Source organism: Ursus americanus, chromosome 16 (genome assembly GCF_024610735.1).
Source record: "Ursus americanus isolate L20-20 chromosome 16, mUrsAme1.1.p, whole genome shotgun sequence".
Classification (NCBI taxonomy): Eukaryota; Metazoa; Chordata; class Mammalia; order Carnivora; family Ursidae; genus Ursus; species Ursus americanus.
The window spans coordinates 47,717,581-47,735,988 of NC_142142.1; the positions used below are offsets into that span (position 1 = coordinate 47,717,581).

General features: G+C 39.5%; 1 protein-coding gene across 4 annotated transcripts in view; it reads right to left on the reverse strand.

The window, feature by feature from the left end:
• Positions 1 to 16,872, reverse strand: part of TBCEL (tubulin folding cofactor E like) — a 74,884-nt gene extending 58,012 nt beyond the window's left edge. The window contains exons 1-3 of one of the 4 annotated variants that reach the window (XM_045797995.2): positions 16,690 to 16,872; positions 12,079 to 12,118; positions 4,133 to 4,242 (exon numbers count right to left, since the gene is read on the reverse strand). The gene's annotated coding sequence lies outside the window, so the exon portion shown is untranslated. The other 3 variants (XM_045797993.2, XM_045797994.2, XM_045797996.2) reach the window with 3 other exon arrangements.
• Between the last annotated feature and the right edge of the window lie 1,536 nt (positions 16,873 to 18,408).

The following is an 18,408-nucleotide window of genomic DNA, read 5'->3' on the forward strand; positions in this document are numbered from 1 at the left end:
CTCTCAAACTATACATTTTAAACCTTACAAAAAAAAATAGATCGATCTGCTTATATATGCATAGGCTAAAATAGAAATTAGTAAAATTAGTACCGGTGGTTAATACCAGAGAGAGGGAAGGAAGCATAAGGGCGGGAAGGAGATTTGCTTTAAGAAGTAAGTTCACCCGTTTGAACCACCTGAACTCACTGCATACATACAGCATCTTTTGCTTTCATATATTATCTCTTTGAAATATAAACAATTTTAAGTGATATATCTGGGAATGACCTAATAATTTTCAATGGCTTTTTAACTCCTTGTTATTATCAACTGTCTGGAAAAAATTCCAAATCAGACCATGTGAAATACATAATATTAATTTAAAGAAGGAATTGGGGAGTGAGGAAGCAAAGAGAGATAAAATGGTGGCCGAAAGGAAATAAATAGTTTTATAAAACAGCATGGGAAAGAAAAAGAAAGGATGAAATGTCAGAATAAACTAAGTTAAAATGAGAGGAGGGGGTAAGAGGACAGAGTCAGAGCGCAGTATTCTCTTGGGTTTTCCATGGCCTTAGCAATGTAAAGCAAAAGTCCACCCCTTCAGGCCTGCAGGGTCACTTCCTTCGCTAGCCAAGTTAAATGTGTTAATAAAAGTTAACTAAACATTTCATACAAATTACCCAAACCGTATCAGAACCCTTGTGACTTTGGAACCACAAGGGCTCCAGGAGGCAGATGTTACAAAGCCGTAGCCTAGGGATGCGTGGCAAGCTCCCTGCCTCCCGGTCACCTCTCAGTGTGGAGATTAACAGCAAGAATGGTGCTTCCCGCAGCAGGACGCTGACCGTGCAGGATTCACATCACTGCAGTAGTCATTAGTGGGGAACGGATACACAGTTCTAAAAAATAAATCGTAATACTTCAAAATATGCATTAGTTTAGGATAAGCCTCAGTATCAAAGGAAGAGTTTTCATAGCATTAAAATAATGAAGAGGAGGGAAACACTCCTGGGTAGTTTACAATTATTTTCATCTGACACGGATCCATTTATGTACAACTAACCCATCTTATCTATTTATCGGAGAAGGGCAGAAAAACAACACTCTAGAAGCTACATGCCAATATTTTGCTACCAAATACTTGAAAACAGAACTTGAACATTTTGGCAACGGCTCTACAATGTCACCGTTAGGGTCCTTTCACCAGGTGACACTTCATTCCAGTCGCCTTTCTCCATTTAGCTGCCTACAAGACAATCTGAGACTAAGAATATCTTTATCATTTGTTTCATAAAAATGGAGAGACAACAGATATGTTTGGTTTTCTCTACTATCTCTTTTTTCACACTTTATCAAGTGGTTCCCATTAGGCCTATTTGCCCATTCATTTATTCATAAAATGTGTGCCCTCAAAAAATTTACCATCTCATTTAGTGTCATTCAACAAAGATGAACCCAAAACAAACAAACAAAAACAAAACAAAAACAAAGATGAACCAGACACTGAATCTATGCCAAATGCCGCACTAAACACTAAAGAAAGTGAGAATAAGTATACTCCACATCTGTCCCCAGGGCATCCATAATCTAGAAGGAAATACACAGTATGGGAAATAAGCCACACAGAAACAGTGAATTCAAACAGCAGAAGTGATTCACTTTTGGAAGTATGATCGAGGAGGCTGAAGGTAAATCCTGAGCCATTTTGAAAGATGATGAAGACTAGGTTAACAGGGTAGAGGAGAGCATTTCAGGCACAGGAAATAATAGAACGTGAGCAGGCAGAAGAGACAGGAGACGTGGTTATGATGTGATGTTGCTAAAATATAAAATACATGTGGGGAGAGCAGGTGGGGCAGGAGGCAGCTCATGACTGACCTTGCTCAGGTTCAACTTCCTCTTATAGAGATAAAAGAACACTTTTGATAGATTGCTGTGAATACAGCACAAGGATGGATGTCACCGATCTTTACCTAGAATATCGAGAAGTCAAAAATGATGAGAACTTTTTAATCCCTAAAGGACAGGAGTTTGTTCATCTTAAGGGAAGCACTTTTAGTACAGAGAGGGGGTAGAAACCATAGCATAAGGAATTCAGGAGATAAGTGAAGACTGAGTATAGACCAGCCTTTGAGAAGCTCAGATGAAAGAAGAGGGACAATTGATGAAGAAACATCAAGTGTTCAGAAGGAGAGTTTTATATCTCGTTCTTTTTAAAAAAAGGACAAAAGAGAAATTTATAGGCTGAATGTGGGGGTGTGGGTTGGGGGAAGAGGTTGATAAGACAAGTCTAAAGAGAAAAATCTCTTGAATAGCTTCAAAGAATCTCTTAGGATTACTAGCTTTCTCAATTTTTGCAAGTTTGTTTGTTAGTTTATTTTTTAAAGCCCATTTAACTTTTGCTTTGTGGACTCCTAATATCACCAGAGAGCCTTCTTTTTAGAGAAATTCCCACTACACCCAAACCCTGCCAGATTCTTAGACATTTTAGGTAGCTGGGACTCCAGTCTGTTTCATTTTCTAAATCTTTCTGATATTTCAGCTTAAGCGCACCCCCAATACAACATAATTACTCTGGGAAAGTATATAAGTGTGTTATATATTTTTTCCTTCAGGAAAGATTAAATAAATGAATGAATAAAGGTCTATTAATAAAGTTCTTTCTAAATAATTGTTTTAAAAAATACAAGTGATAGACATTTTGAATTTTTTAAAATTTCCAACTGAAAATTGGCAAAAAACCTGTAACCCCATATAGTTTTCGTGTAGGTGTAGTTTCCCTTTTTATTAAGTGAGCTAAGCATGTAATAAGTGTTACCAAAAGCTTTTCATATGTGAAGCATATCCTATCATATTTAGAGCCGCAGCCATACTAGGAAGCTTTGGACAACACATTTAGCAGGTTAAGCCTGAGGATGCACCTAATGGTGTGTATTTTTTCTGGGCCATTTTCCCATGCTATGTTGATACATATTTTTTTTAAGCAAAATTGAATTACTTTTAGGTCGTTGTGTAACCTGCATTTTTGCTAAATAGCTCATGAAAAACTTTCTATATCAGTAAATATATATCTACATAGTGATCATTTTTAAGGTTTGTAAAGTATTCCATTAACAAGCTTTTGCAGCTAACGTCATAAATGGCAGCTATCTCACCCATAAAAACACTTCAGGGACATTGTCCAAGGCAATATAATTAAGCTAGACAGTGTCATCCTGTATGGCTTCTAATTTCATTTATCATAAAGTATGTATACCTGCAATTTTAACTCATTTAACTTCCCCTGACCATTATCTAATACACCTAAGTGGATGTCTTCTTGGGATGAAAAATAAGGAAGATAAACTATAAAGCTTCAGAATTAGTCTGTAGAATTACGGTTCAGCAATTCATAAATTTACTCTGGGCATTCCAAGTGCCCAACTTGACTGTAGCTGATAAATCCATTATCAGAACACACCATGCCACCACGATTTCACGCCCTACTCTGAACCACCCTATTTCTCAGTCTCAGCTGCACACTGAACTACATCCAAGTGTAGTAATGTGGCACATCAACTCGTCTTGGTAGAAGATTTAAAAAAAACCCAAAAAAACAAAAAACAGAACCCAGCAAAACAAAACAAAACAAAAAAACCCAAACAAACCCAATACTGCCAAACGAAATGTGAATTCAGACTCCTGGCTGGTCCTTGGGATTATGCTTTTTTTAGTAGCACAGCACTTGGTTTCACCTTAAAAGCATGACAGACATTAAAATATCTAACCCAAATCCTTTACTTCATTATATTAGTGGCACCAAAGATGTGCGTAAAACTGTGACTCTGTTATCAGCGAGTAGGACTTCAGAGCTGTCTGTATTGCCGACTAAAGAACTACACTGTACAGGCGGCACATCTGATGTCGGACGAAGTGTCCGTTTTTTCATCTACAACAGCACGTTAGCAAACGTGACTTCCTGTCATGCCCAGAGTCTACTAGAAGTAAATACAGCACTGGAAATTTCTGATCTAAATGCTCTAGCTCACAAATTTTATGATTTTGATGAAAAAGTATTTGAGAAGAAAAAAATTAAGAAAACACTGCTATTTAAAAAATAAAATACAAATGCATACATAAAAAAGAAAATATGCTATTTAGACTTAAGTACCTCTTTATTTGAAAATGTTTCTAAGCACTTCTTTCTTGATTTGCACAGCTTCTTACTGTCCAGAAATGTTGGCTTCAGCAAGTTGTCTATATGCTATGAAATTGAGCATTCTGAAAAAAAAAAAAAAAAAGCACTTTCCATACACTCTCAGCAATCACAAGAACAATGAAAAACGTTTAACATTCACTATATCCTTTACTTCAATGGCTTCCAAGGAGAGTTCCACTCTTACTTCCCCTCTCGACTGCAACAAATTTGCATCCAACCTTTCTATGTGGCCAGATTCCATTTGGGAAAATCTCAAGGCTTTAATGTTACACTCACTCAAAATTCAGCAGGTAGATACATTCACTCTTGAGCTGAAGTTTCCCAAAAGCCAAGTGTCCCCACACCAAGATTCACAATCTTTTAAAGCCTAGTAATTTCCATAACCACCTTCCGAAATAGACAAACTAACACTTATCTCTGTTTACAGGACACTGAACTGAGGTGACTTGCTTGGGTTTCCATGGCCCAAACAGCATGCTAAGTCATACTTTTTATACCCCTGGTCTGTTGAGTCATGCATGCTATCTTTACTAAAAACAGGAATATTTCAGGTCAACAGTATATGGCATCATGCACAAATCACAGAAATACAACTTATTAAAATAACTGAAAACAATTACAGCCAAACACCTCTTGGAGCCACATCAGTGTACCCGAACCACAAAACTAAGCAGCAGGACTGACTGGTCTAGTCACCAAAGGCACAAAAATTATTATCAACTTCCTGTTCTCACCAAAAAGCAATGGATATTAGTCCCTTGAACAGAGTAGTTTTCATTAGAAGAAAATCATATATGCATGCTATCTTCCAGCTGTGAATACACAAGTTTAAGGTCATTACTCAGCTGTTTACAGAAGAGATTACTCCCATTATCTCTCCTCTTGAACACCTACAGAACCTATCAAGTTAAAACAAGGCCTCACTAGGAACAAACTACTAGTTCATCACTCTGCATGCAACCTTCTACAGTTGTTTACAAACCATTCTGGCTCATAACCAGGGATTACCAGAATGTTAAACATCAGCCACACAGAGAAGTTGCAAAGTTTACAAATTATTAAAAAAAAAAAAATTCACTAGCCCCTTCCATGTTTAATGTTACGGAGGTATTGCCCCAGGGGTAACACCTGCCATTCTAAAGCCAAACTGCCTGGAGGTTAAGTCAGGATTGACTCCACTACTCTGTGTGGTGGTGGGCAAATTACTTGGGTTCTCTGAGTCTCATTCATAAAAAGCGGTAAGAGATAGCCCCTAGCTCCTAATGGGTAAAAAGTATTTAGCATAGTGCCTGGCACCTAGAAAGCACTTAATAAATATCCATTTACTACGGCTTCTACTGCTGCCCTTATCATTACTACCACCACTACCCAGGGAGCACGGTAGCATTAATATACACCTGGGGGGACTGGCTTATAATTTTTGTTAAGTAGATTTGATCTAATATTTTTTGGTCCCAGGACTACGCCAATTAGTGCCAACTAATGATTCAGGCACTAAAAATGTCTGACACTAATAATTTCATTCCTCCTTAACTGGAAGGTCTTTCCCTCTCTTCTCCACCTGTCTACATTTTATGTATTCTTCAACACCTTGCTCAGAGTATACTTCACAGATGAAGCCTTTTCAGATACCTCCTGCCATAATGATCCATTTCCTTTGAGCTGAGCTCACGGAATCTATTGCCTAAAATATTCAGTGGACGATTAATCAATCACGTGTTGGCATGGCATCATTTTTGTCCCACATGCCATTGTTATTTAAATTGTGTACAGTGATGTGATTTCACGTGTTTATATCTCATGGCCTTAGACTGTACAGCTCCTGAAGGTAATGACCATACCATAATGCTTCTATGTATCTATCAGGGGCTGGAATTTTGCATATAATTGGCATTCCATAAATGTGCTAATCAATGAGTTTTCTAATCACTTCTGAGCGTGTATATCCAATGTACTTTACAAAATAAAGAAAAAGCAGGTTTATTAATAAACTCTGAGATCTGAGTACTTGTGAACAAAAATGCTTCATAGCTACAACTGAAATGCATAATTATGTGTACCTCTCCATGGAGATTCCAAAAATAAGAGATGAAATGATAGAGCAGTGAATCAGGAGCAGTCAGAAGTACTTGCTACCTAGCACAAGTTAAATTCTCCTGCAAAAACTATAGCCACAACAAGTTTAATACTGATTATTTTAGTATCCCTACACTTTACATTTCATACGCAAAAGCTAATAATTTATGCCATACTTCAGAACAATAGGCACTGTTTAGTGACTAAAGATGAATATATGTGTCTGTCTGGAAACAATGTAAAATGGTATAGCTGCTGTGGAAAACAGTATGGCAGTTCCTCAAAAAATGAAACCTGTAATTACCGTATGATCCAGCAATCCTACTTGTGGATATATAAAAAGAGAACTGAAAGCTTGGACTTGGGAAAATTTGTACACCAATGTTCACAGCAGCATTACTTACGACAGCCAAAAGATGGAAATGATCCCACTATCCACGGATGGATGACTGTAAGGAAAATGTGGTCTATCTATACGATGGAATATTATTCAGCTTTGAAAAGGAAGGAAATTGTGACACGTGAGTGACCTCTGAAGACAAGGTTAAGTAAAAGAAACCAGATACAAAAGGACAAATACCATATGGTTTTGCTATATGAGGTATCCGGAGTAACCAAATTCGCAGAGCCAGAAAACAGAATGATGGTTGCCAGGGGCTGGGGAAGAGTGGGGAATGAGGAGTTCCTGATCCAGGGGGACAGAGTTTCAGTTACGGAACATGACGAAGTTCTGGAGATGGATGACACCATGAATGTCCTTCATGCCACTGAACCATACACTTAAAAATGGATAAAACAGTACATTTTATATTTTACCACAATAAAAATATTTCAAAAAAATTAAGGAATAAAATATATGCTGTGTATATAAAAAAAGATGAACATAGGTCAAGCCCCAAATTTCTGGTTCTTACTCTCTCAGCACACTTTTCAAATTAACACCAACAATTCACTTAAGAGTCTTGAACGGTGAGTAACGGATAAACTAGGCAAGTCTCCATAAATGCATTTTGTGAGAGGTTTGATTCATGAAGTATACAATCTTCATTTTTCTTGGACTCCTTAACTGATGTTCGCAAAGAGAAACATCACTAACAGATGAGGAATTAAAAGAGTTGACATTTTGAAAACCTCCAAAGGGCACCTGCCTTCACAAAACTTATGACTTAAGTTACTAAGAGTGCCTATGAGAAAATATGATCCTCACACAAGAGTCACAATAATAAGGGTTTAATAATTTATACTTGGTTTCAACATTTTAAGGGTTGCAATTCTTTCCTAAAATTCATTTACCTATGAACTAAATAACAATACTGAGATTATAAATAACAACATTCTCTAACAAGAAGTGTGTTTATTGAGATAATGGCATTTGGCAATCAGAACTTAATAGCTCAGAGATCCATTGCATTAAGTTATTCTCTCAAAATGTTATAAAGACATGTGTAAGCATGACAGAGGGGGAAAAGTGTCAAAGGTAATGGTTTCCTGAAAAACTGCTTCTCTTACAAGATTTCATAGTACAGTCGAGCATCATTATTATTACATTATTTACAAATCCGCCCACTCAATCAAATTTGTTTGTAACCCCAAAATTAGTACTTGCAGCATGTTCCCAGTCATCTGCAGATACTAGTTTTTTGAGGTGCCCAACGTGCACACTTCCTGCTGAGATAGAACAGGGCAGCTCTCTGCCATCCTGCATCAGCTCTCATCCTACAAACAAGTGCCCTTTTCGAGATTTAGTACCATGTTGTTCACATTTTTGTGTGGTTTTGGTTGGTGATTTCACTGTTGCAAACGGCTCCTCATGCTGCCTTCTGTTCTTACCCACGAGAAGCCTATGGTATGCCTTATGGAGAAAATCCAAGTTAGAGAAGATTTACTAGGGCATGAACTATCAGTGCTATCCACTCTGAATTCAGAGTTAATAATTCAACAATATATATTGAATAAAGCATCTTTAAACAGACACACACATAAAACAAGGTTATGTAGTGATCAGTTGACAAAAATGGTATGACCAGAAGCGGGCAGGAACCTAACCCTGTATCTCCCCTAGGAGCAACGGTTCCATATTAACTCATTCAGTGTTCGTGGCAACTTTACATAAGTCCCATAAATAACAAGAATCGAGAACCAACTGTACTTTGTTAAAGAAAACAACTGGGGTGGGGGTGGGGGTCAATGGAATAGAAAAGACAGCCCGCAAATAGGACCATGTGAATACGGCTGGAAATGACAGAGAGATCAGTAGGAAAAAGTTAAACTTCAGTAACTCGTCTGGGACAAGTGATTATCAATCTGGGAAAAGGAAAGTGAATCCTCACCAGAAAAACTCAACTCCCAATAAAATGCGAAAGTCATCCCTTTATCCCTAGTTACTTTTTCCTAATAGAGGAAGAGCTTTAAGATCTTGATTTAGGGAAATATTTCATAAACAAAACAAAAAGAATCCATTAAGGAAAAATCAACCAGAAAAATAAAAAACTTTTGATCATCAAAAGACAGTAGACATGAAAAACTACAACTCAGAAACTGGAAAAAGATGCTCTCAACACATGTAACTAATACGGGGAACTCCTAAAAATAATAAGAAAAAGACAATCCAATAGAAAAATAACAAAAGACATGAACAGCATTTAACAGAAGATAAAATTCAAACGGCTAATAAATATATGTAAAAGATGTTCAAGTGTAATAATATTCAGAAGAGAAAATGAATATCTCAGTGAAATACTATTTTATATAAATCAGAAAAACTTAAAAACTCTGATAATACCAAAGTGTCAGAGAAAATGTGGAAGAACAGAAGCTCTTTCACTGCTGGTGGGAGTACAAATACCTTGATAAAAACTGGTATGAATATGCTGGAAAACACTTTATCACTGTCTAGCGAAGCTGAAGAGGCACATACCCTGTAATACAGCAATTTTACTTCTCAGTGTAAACTCTATAGGAACTTGTACATGCGCACCAGGAAACAAGCCCAAGAATGTCACAACAACAATACTGTGTGAAATTTTGAAAATCCTGGCCCAAAAAAGGCCTTTATATCCAAGAACAGGTAATGGGATAAATTACATTATATTCATAAATAAAATGTTACACAGCAATGGAAATTAACAATTGATAGTTCTCTAGGGCTTTCTCATCAAAATGAATGACTTTTAAAATCAAGAAACTGAATACACAAATACATGGAAACATATTCCATGCTCATGGACTGGAAGAATTCATATTGTTAAAATGTCCACACTACCCAAAGCAATACAGATTCAATGGAATACTTATCAAAATTCCAATGGCATACTTCACGGAACCAGAACAAATTATTCTAAAATTTGTATGGAACTATAAAAAACCTGGAACAGCCAAAGCAATCGTGAGAAAGAAGAAAGCTGGAAATATCGTGCTACCTGATTTCAAACTAGACTACAAAGCTACAACAATCAAAACAGTATGGTATAGATAAAGGGGATTAAGAGTACTTATCTTGATGAGCACTGAGAAATGTATAGAATTATAGAATCATTGTACTGTACATTTGAAATTATTATGACACTGTACATTAATTATACTTTAAAATTTTTTTTAAATATGGTATTGGTACAAAAACAGACGTACGGATCAATGGGACAGAACTGGGAGCCCAGAAATAAACCCACACATATATGGACAACTAATCTACAACAAAGTAGTGTACAATGGAGGGCAGTCTTCAATAAATGATGTTGGGAAAACTGAACAGCCACATGCAAAGGAATGAAACTATATCACTATCTTATACCATACACAAAATTAACTCAAAATGGATTAAAGCCTTGAATGTGAGACCTGAAACCATAAAATTCCTAGATGAAAGCATAGAAGGTAAGCTCCCTGACATCAGTCTTAGCAATGTCTTTGGATCTGACTCCAAAGGCAAGGGAAACAAAAACAAACAAATGGGACCACGTCAAACTAATGTGCTTATGCACGGTGAAGGAAACCATCATCAAAACAAAAAGGCAATCAAATGAGTAGGAAAAGATATTTGCAAACCATATATCTGATAAGGGGTTAATACCCCAAATATACAAAGAACTCATACAACTTAACAACAAAAAAATCCAAACAACCCAATTAAAAAATGGGCAGAGGATCAAAATAAATATTTCTCCAAAGACGACATACATATGGCCAGCAGGCACATGAATGCTCACCATCACTATTAGGGAAATGCAAATCAAAACCCATTTTGAGATACCATTTGACACCTGTTAAAATGGCTATTATCAAAAAGAAAAGACACAAGTGTTGGTAAGGATGTGGAGAAAAGGGAACCCTTGTATACTGTTGGTGGGATTGTAAATTGGAGCAGCCACTGTGGAAAACAGTGTGGAGATTCCTCAAAATATTAAGAATAGAACCACCATATGATCCAGCTATCCCACTTTGGGGTATTTATCCAAAGAATACAAAAACACTAATTCAAAAAGATACATGTACCCCTATGTTCACTACAGAATTATTTACAATAGCCAAGATATGTAAATAACCTAAGTTTACATCGATAGATAAATGCATAAAGATGATGTGGTATATTTATACAATGGAATAGTACTTAGCATAAAAAAGAATGACATCTTGCCAACTGCAACAACATGGATAGACCTTACGGGTATCATGCTAAGTGAAATAAGTCAGACAAGCACCATATGATTTCACTCAAAAGTGGAATTTAAAAAACAAAACAGGGGTGCCTGGGTGGCTCAGTCATTAAGCATCTGCCTTTGGCTCAGGGCGTGATCCCAGAGTCCTGGGATCGAGTCCCACATCAGGCTCATCCACTGGGAGCTTGCTTCTTCCTCTCCTGCTCCCCCTGCTTGTGTTCCCTCTCTCACTGGCTGTCTCTCTGTCAAGTAAATAAATAAAATCTTTAAAAAATAAAAATAAAAAAATAAAATAAAAAACAAATGAACAAACGAAATACAACAAAAATAAACTCAAAGATACAGAGGACAGAATGATGGTTATCAGAGGGGAAGGGTGGCTGTGGGGGGTGAAATAGGTGAAGGAAATCAACTGATTGGTGATGGATGGCAACTAGACTTATGGTAGTGACCACTGTGTAGTACATACAGATGAGAATTATAAGGCTATATACCTGAAACTAGTATTTTTTAAAAAACACCATTGAAATGATAAAATAATCACAAAAATATATATAGCACAATTCCACTTATACAAAATTCAAAAACAGAATATTAATCATCATATTGTTGAGGGTCACACACATATGTAATACAAACTATAAAGAAAAGTCAGAGAGTAACAAACACAAAATTCAGGGTTGTGGTATCCTTGGAGGGCGGGCACACAGGGGGCAAAAACAGAACTCTTAATTTCCTCAAACTTGCTCGTCTTCCACCAGTCCCCACCTATGCAACTATATTGGATTTCTCTCTTCCTCTAACACCCCCATGTAATTAATTAGCGAGGTTTATCAACAGTATCTCTCAAACCCTCCAATTCTGCCCAATTCTGTCTCCATTACTTTACTCTGGTTTAAGCCTCCATCGACCTCTCACTGGGACTGCGGTAGCTTCCTTCCTGGTTAAATCAAATCATGTCCTTTAAGTTCTCCAAAGGCTTCCCTTCACACTAGAATGACACCCAATCTCTATCGTAGTCTTCAGGGCTCCCTCTAATCCGTTCTCTGCTCACCTCTCTGACCTCACCTCCTCCTACTCACTAGGTTTCAGCCAGCATGGCTTTCTACTTCTCAAAACTGCCAGGCTGATTCCCTCGTAAGGCATTCTCACAGGAATGTCTTTTACCTGGCTCTTGGTTTTGCTGGCTTCGTCTCAGCATCCAAGCCTGAAATTTAAACACAGATGTTACCTTCTCGATGAGGCTGCCTCTGACCAACCCATCAAAAATAGCTCCACTGCTACCATCAATCACTGATTACTCCAGCCTCTCTCGTTCTTTATGGCACTTTCCACTATACATTAATTTAGGGCTTCAGTCCCTTTCCATCAGAACCTAAGTCCCACAAAGGTAGGTATTTGTCAGTCCAGCTCAGTGTTCCATGGAGGAATAGCTGGCACAGGGCAACAAATATTTGCTGAATGAATTAAAGAGTGAATTTTACTTTGAGGTAATACCTTCTGGCAGTGAAATGAAAATCAAGCATACCAGTGACAAGTATGACAGACTCGAAAGAGAAATTCTGAAAATCACTGGGAAAGCATTAATCTCAAAATTTTAAATTATCCTTAACAGTGCTAGTAATAGATCACATTCCTAAGGGCCATTAATGAATTATTAGTAAAAGTTTCACACAGCCACAGTCTAGAGATTTGGAAGTGTGTCATCTTGTTTAAATGTTTTTAGAAGAGCATTGTGATTAAGAGCATGGGGCTTTGGTTCAGCCTAAGCTCAATCACGGATCTGCACTGGAATTTGAACAAGTTACTTACCTCTTTATGTCTGCTTTCTCATTTGTAAAATGGAACTATTAATAGCTATTTCGTAGTCATTAGAGTCACTGTGAAGATTAAATGACGTTTTAAAAGCATCTAGTTGTATCCGGCATGCAGAAGTAGTCAACAAATCGTCATTATTATTATTATGAATGCTGAGAATAGGAAAGTCCAGACAAATGGCACAGCTCAAAAATTGTGTGTACCTACTGTAATGTAAAGCATCATGCTAGGTAAGTAATTCTCAAATCTTACTGTACAGAAGACCCACCCAGGCAAATCCCAAGATTCTGATTTACTCTCAAGGGTGGAATTTTCAGAGACCTGCAATTTTCACCATAAATTCAGTCAATTCTCATTCACTTGGTCCATGAGCTCTGATAAACCCTGTGCTAGGTGTCCTAAAGATTAGAGGTTATTTGAGCCTCCTGTCCTCTCTGAATTTACAATCTAAAAGGGGTAAAAACAGCAATATACACATAATACAAAGCAAGGTAGGAAGAGTAGTGTGGACAGCACAGACAAGACAGACTTCAAGGAAGAAGAGTCATCTGTAATAAAATGATGAGTAGGAATTCATGAAGAACACATTCCCCAGACTTTCAGGAATAATGTTACAAAAGAAAGTACAATGAGCAGACAGCTTGACAGGAACAGAGGATCTGCAGTTAGGATGGAAATACAAAGTCAGAAAAAAAATGGAGGCTCTAGAATACCGTCAATGTCAACGTAAACAGTATGGGCTTTGTTCAGTGCTGGCACTAGGAAGTTAATGGTTTTGGAGGAGAGAAATGATAAATTAGGGTGTTGTTCTTTCCAAGAGTACTCTGACGAAGCTATGCAAGATCTAGCAGAACAAGAATAACAGACAATGGGAATAGTGAGGCTGTTAGCACTCTAATCTCAAAGAAATGAAAGTCAGGGAGAGGGTAAAGGAAAAGATTAAAAAGGAAGGAATGGCAACTCTTCATGACTCACTGCATGTAGGGCAAAGGCAACAATCACAGCTAACTAAGGGCTTCACTCCTTATGTCCAAATTGTATCACTGTCAGTTTCGTGTTACTTTTTAGAACTTTTGCCTATATAGCTAATTAGACTAAATATATAAAGAGTTCACTTACATAAAACACAGCCCACAATTAAGAGGTCAGTAGATAGGCCTCTGACTAGCCAAAATACATGTCACATAGTTCATACACTAAAAAAAGTATTTGTGTATATATAATAAACATATACACATATATAATAGAAAGAATATTATTCAGAGCTGCACAATCTCATTCTACACAAAGTTCTAACAAATGTAAGCATCTAATTTCACCAAACCCACAGCAGTTTGAAAGCAAAAATTAGGAGAAAAGAGCCTGCTATAGGTGGACATACCTAAGAGTCTGAGGTTCGAGAGAAAAAATAAAAACTATAAAAAAGCACACACAATCACTCAGGGTAAGTTCTCCACAACTGTTTATTGACAGGTATACATGATTCCCAGAAAAACGAAATTAATGAGATTCTTCCTTCATGTCCCAAGCAACTACCACAAAAAGAAAGCTTTTAAACATTCTTTAAAGCTAAAGATTTCAAAACAAATATTCACCTGATAAAAAGGTAATTTTTTAAAGGATGGCTGATATATGCCAACATAGACCCTCTCACCAGTACCCAAGATATAGTCAATAAATAAATAAATAATTTACAACACACAAAGTTTGAAGATGATTAAAAATGCTTTCATAAGGAATCTCAACAAGAATATGGCCCTAATGATGAAGTTTAATTTGAGCAATTCTTTCCTGATGGCTATGACTTTGAATTCCATGTCCCAAATAATATGAAGGCGTTCTCAACAAGAATTAACACCAATAAACTGGTCTTAAATACATACCCTATTAATTTACCTACTGAAATCAGGCAACATTACTTGACACTCGACATCATGTAACGATAGGCTGGATGACAACCTTTGAAAAGACTTTTAAACATAGCAACTTTGTTCACCAATGCTCATTAATGTTTATTATGATACTGTTCATATAAAGACCTCATCTGTTTTATAAACAGATGAAAACATCATTGGGGGGATTAAGATGTTAACTGACTCAAAGTTACACTTAGGTTTATGATTAAGTTTAAAACATATATTAAAGCCATGAACCTATATCTTTAATTATGTAGAATTATTAAACCATGTATTACCGGAGTGAGAAGAGTTTAGGTTTCAGCTTGAGAGTTTTTAAATAGCAGAAAAGCAAATCAGCATATATTTACAACACTATAACATTAAAATTACCTTACGTATATTGTAGGGATAAGTCAACTAAATGGAACTAGGCCTCTCATTTTCTTTGACATGGCAAAGGATAGAGAAAATTAAAGCATACACTTCAAAAATTTCATAAAATTATCAGGCCACATTAAGATATCAAAGATTAAGGTTATGCTCCAAAACGCCAAATATGCTACATTATAAATATGTAAACAAATGAAGCAGTCAATTGCACCCCCACCCAAACTTATCTCCTTATAATCATCCTGGCTCTCTAGTATCATACAACATGAGGACACTAACTGAGGCCAAAGAAATGTGCCTAGGAGAGTGTTTTTCAAAGGGCAACCTGTGACCTACAAATCAATTTAGTGGATTTCAGTCGGCATTTTTAATGAAAGAGAATGGAACATAATAGAAATTATCAGAATGCATCACATGTAATAAGGGTAAAGAGTGCTGTGTGAAACTTTCATTCATATATATGTATGTACTAGATCATAATGTAAAAAGTACTTCTTAATATGGGGCATGATTTAAAAAAATAAGTTTGAAAGCTCCTACCCTAGAGATCTAGTTCTAATGCCTCAGGACCCAAAGGCTGAGTGTTTTCATTAGTCCTCAGCATCTACATGTAATCTCTTTGCTCAACATGGCCTCTTGGAAACCAATTTAAGAGCTCCAGGGCAGCGTAAATAGAAGGGGGACAGCCCCAGCTAAGCCTGTATCTGGACCTAAAAGGGTTGCTAACTTCCCCAAACACCAGCCCTAGGCGGTGCCTACAAGTTCCGAGTAACTTAGCAACCTTTAGACTAGAGCTCCTCCTTCCTCCACTGGCTGTCAACAGTTCAACTCTTCCAAACAACTTTCCTTAACCTCAACTTCTAGAATCACTGTATCAAGAGAAGACAGTATGAAATCTTCTCACTTCATCAATTCCCAGAATGTCTTCCTAGGGAGAGGATCTAGAACTTTGTACTTCCCATTCTCAACAAAGAATGAAGCTCCACACAGATCCTTCCACTGCCCCCTTCCCAGATTCCAGGACAGGGTACCCTCCTCCCAGGCCCCATCTTACTCCAGTCCCCTCACTTTCAGCGTCTCCCAACTCGAGGGCAAAACGATTCTCCCAAAAGCCCGTCTTAAACTACCGCATCCTTTCATCAGCCCCTGGAAGGGTCAGGCCTAGTGTCCCAGGCGCCTGGAAAAGCCCGCCAGCTCCGTTCCCCACCAAACCTCCCTGGGGACATGCCCTCTACTTTTTTTTTTTTTTCCTTTGGATACAGTAGTTCAGAGATAAAGTTTCCTATTTCCCCAGCAGCCCCAGACTCGTCTCCATCTCCAACCACCCAGGGGGCATCTTTCCATCCCCCATGTCCCTGGGGCACGGTGAGAAGCCGGGATTCTCCCAGGTCAGGCTCCGGCCTGCCCCCCACCCCCCAGGCCCTCCGCCTCCTCCCAGCCCACATCCCTCCCCGCGCCTCCCCAGCCTGGTCAGGCCCCATCCCCCCTCCAGCCTCGGGCAGGTGGCCCATCCCTTCCCTCCTCCCAGGCAGGCCTCGTCCCGCTCCGAGTTCTTGCCCGCGTTTCCCCACACTGCGCCCAGGCAGGAACGGCCCTCCGCGCCTCGGCTCCGGAGAGGAGCGCCTGGGGCCTCGAGAAGCCGGCAGAGCCGGCGGGCCCGGGCTCCACTCACCCCTCAGCCCGGGAGGCGGGGGAGCTGCTGCGGCGGCTCCTCGGGCTGCGCCTCTCCTCCCCCCTCCCGGCCACCGCCGTCGCCGCCGCTCAGCCTCCGGCCTGGTCCCGGCCGGCCCCGGCCCGGCTCCGCTTCACCTGGTCCCCTACTCTGGCCGCCGGAGCCCAGTGTCCTGCATTGACCCGGAAGCAGCTTTCACGGCCCAACAACAACACGTGACCCTGCCGCACGTGTCACGTCCGCTGCGTGAATGGGAGGGGGCGCCGGGGGAGCGGGTCCTCCTCAACTAAGCTCCGGTTGCCATGGCGACGGAGAGGCCTGCAGGGGCCTGGTCGGGGCTACACAGGCACTGCTTCTGCTCTTCCCCTTGGCCGTCCTGAGGGGACACAGTAGGAGCCAAGGAGGAGTAAATTGTCACATCAGAGTGAGGTAGGGACGGGTCGGAGGGGAGCCTGGGCAGCCGAGAGGCTGCTGCTTTACAGAAAGGCGCACTGGGCTGAACCTTTCCAGACTTACCTGGAATTTTGTCCTGGCTCTGTCGCTAATTTTCTGTGTGAACCTGATGAACTCACTTCCTGCCCCTGGCTTCAGTTTCCTCACCAGGCGAGCTCTAGGCTGTAATGTAATACAATCCCGAGGTGCCTTTGCGGGAGGACGTGCTAGCTCTCTGACCTTTATTCTGTGTCCCTTTTGCAAGGCCCGTGGCATCCTGAGATTTCAGCGCTCCCGCGCCAATGGAGTAATACCACTTTCCATGCATTGAGCACCTGCTAGGTACTAGGCACCTATACAAGCTATTTCTGATTTTAACAACTTGCAAAAGTAAGCATTTTGTAGAACTGGAAACTGAAGTGCACAGAGGTTCAGTGACCTGACCAAAACCATCCAGTGAGTAAAAGTGATCAGGCTGAGATTTGAATCCAGGTCAGTCTGGCCCCAAACTGAAGTCCACGCTCTTCACATTCTGACGTGCTGTTGCTCTAGCTCCCTATGCATTATATGTGGCCGTTGGGCGTGATTGCTTATGTACTTATTTGTCCATTTCTTTTGAGGAACGTAATGGAACAGGGATGGTGTTGGCTGATCCTGAAGAGATCCTGATCCAGCCTTGTATGGATATGTCAGCTGAAGTAGTAGGGATCAGAAAGGTCTATGTGCTACACACATAAGGTGTGTGTGCTTTTATGTGGTGTGTGGCAGGGAGCTGGTGGGGAGTTGTGATATGCATGCACATGTATATATTGGTTCCTAGAGCTGGGGAGAAAAAATTCTCTAAGGGGGACCCAATGGTAGCTTATCACCATCACTCCTAGGGATTTACTAATTCTCTCATTGTGTTTTGTCTTACCCCATAGGTAGAGCTTAGAGAAGTTACAGGGGGGAAAATAGCCCAAAAGAGCTGTTGGGTTTTTGTTTGTTTGTTTTTAAGATCTGTTTATTTGAGAGAGAGAGAGAGAGAGAGCAGGGGGAGTGGCAAAGGGAAAGGATCTCAAGCAGACTCCCTGCTAAGCACAGAGCCCAAAGCAGGGCTTGATCTCAAGATCCTGAGATTATGACCTGAGCTGAAATCGAGAGTTGGATGCTCAACTGACTGAGCCATGCTGGTGCCCCCCCAAAAGAGCTGGTCAAAGAAAATCCTTTGAGGATCAAGGGGAGGGTGAGCCAAGCAGTGTGATTTAGGTTGCTGAGGTGGGGAATTTCCTCCTCCTCCTGCAGAGA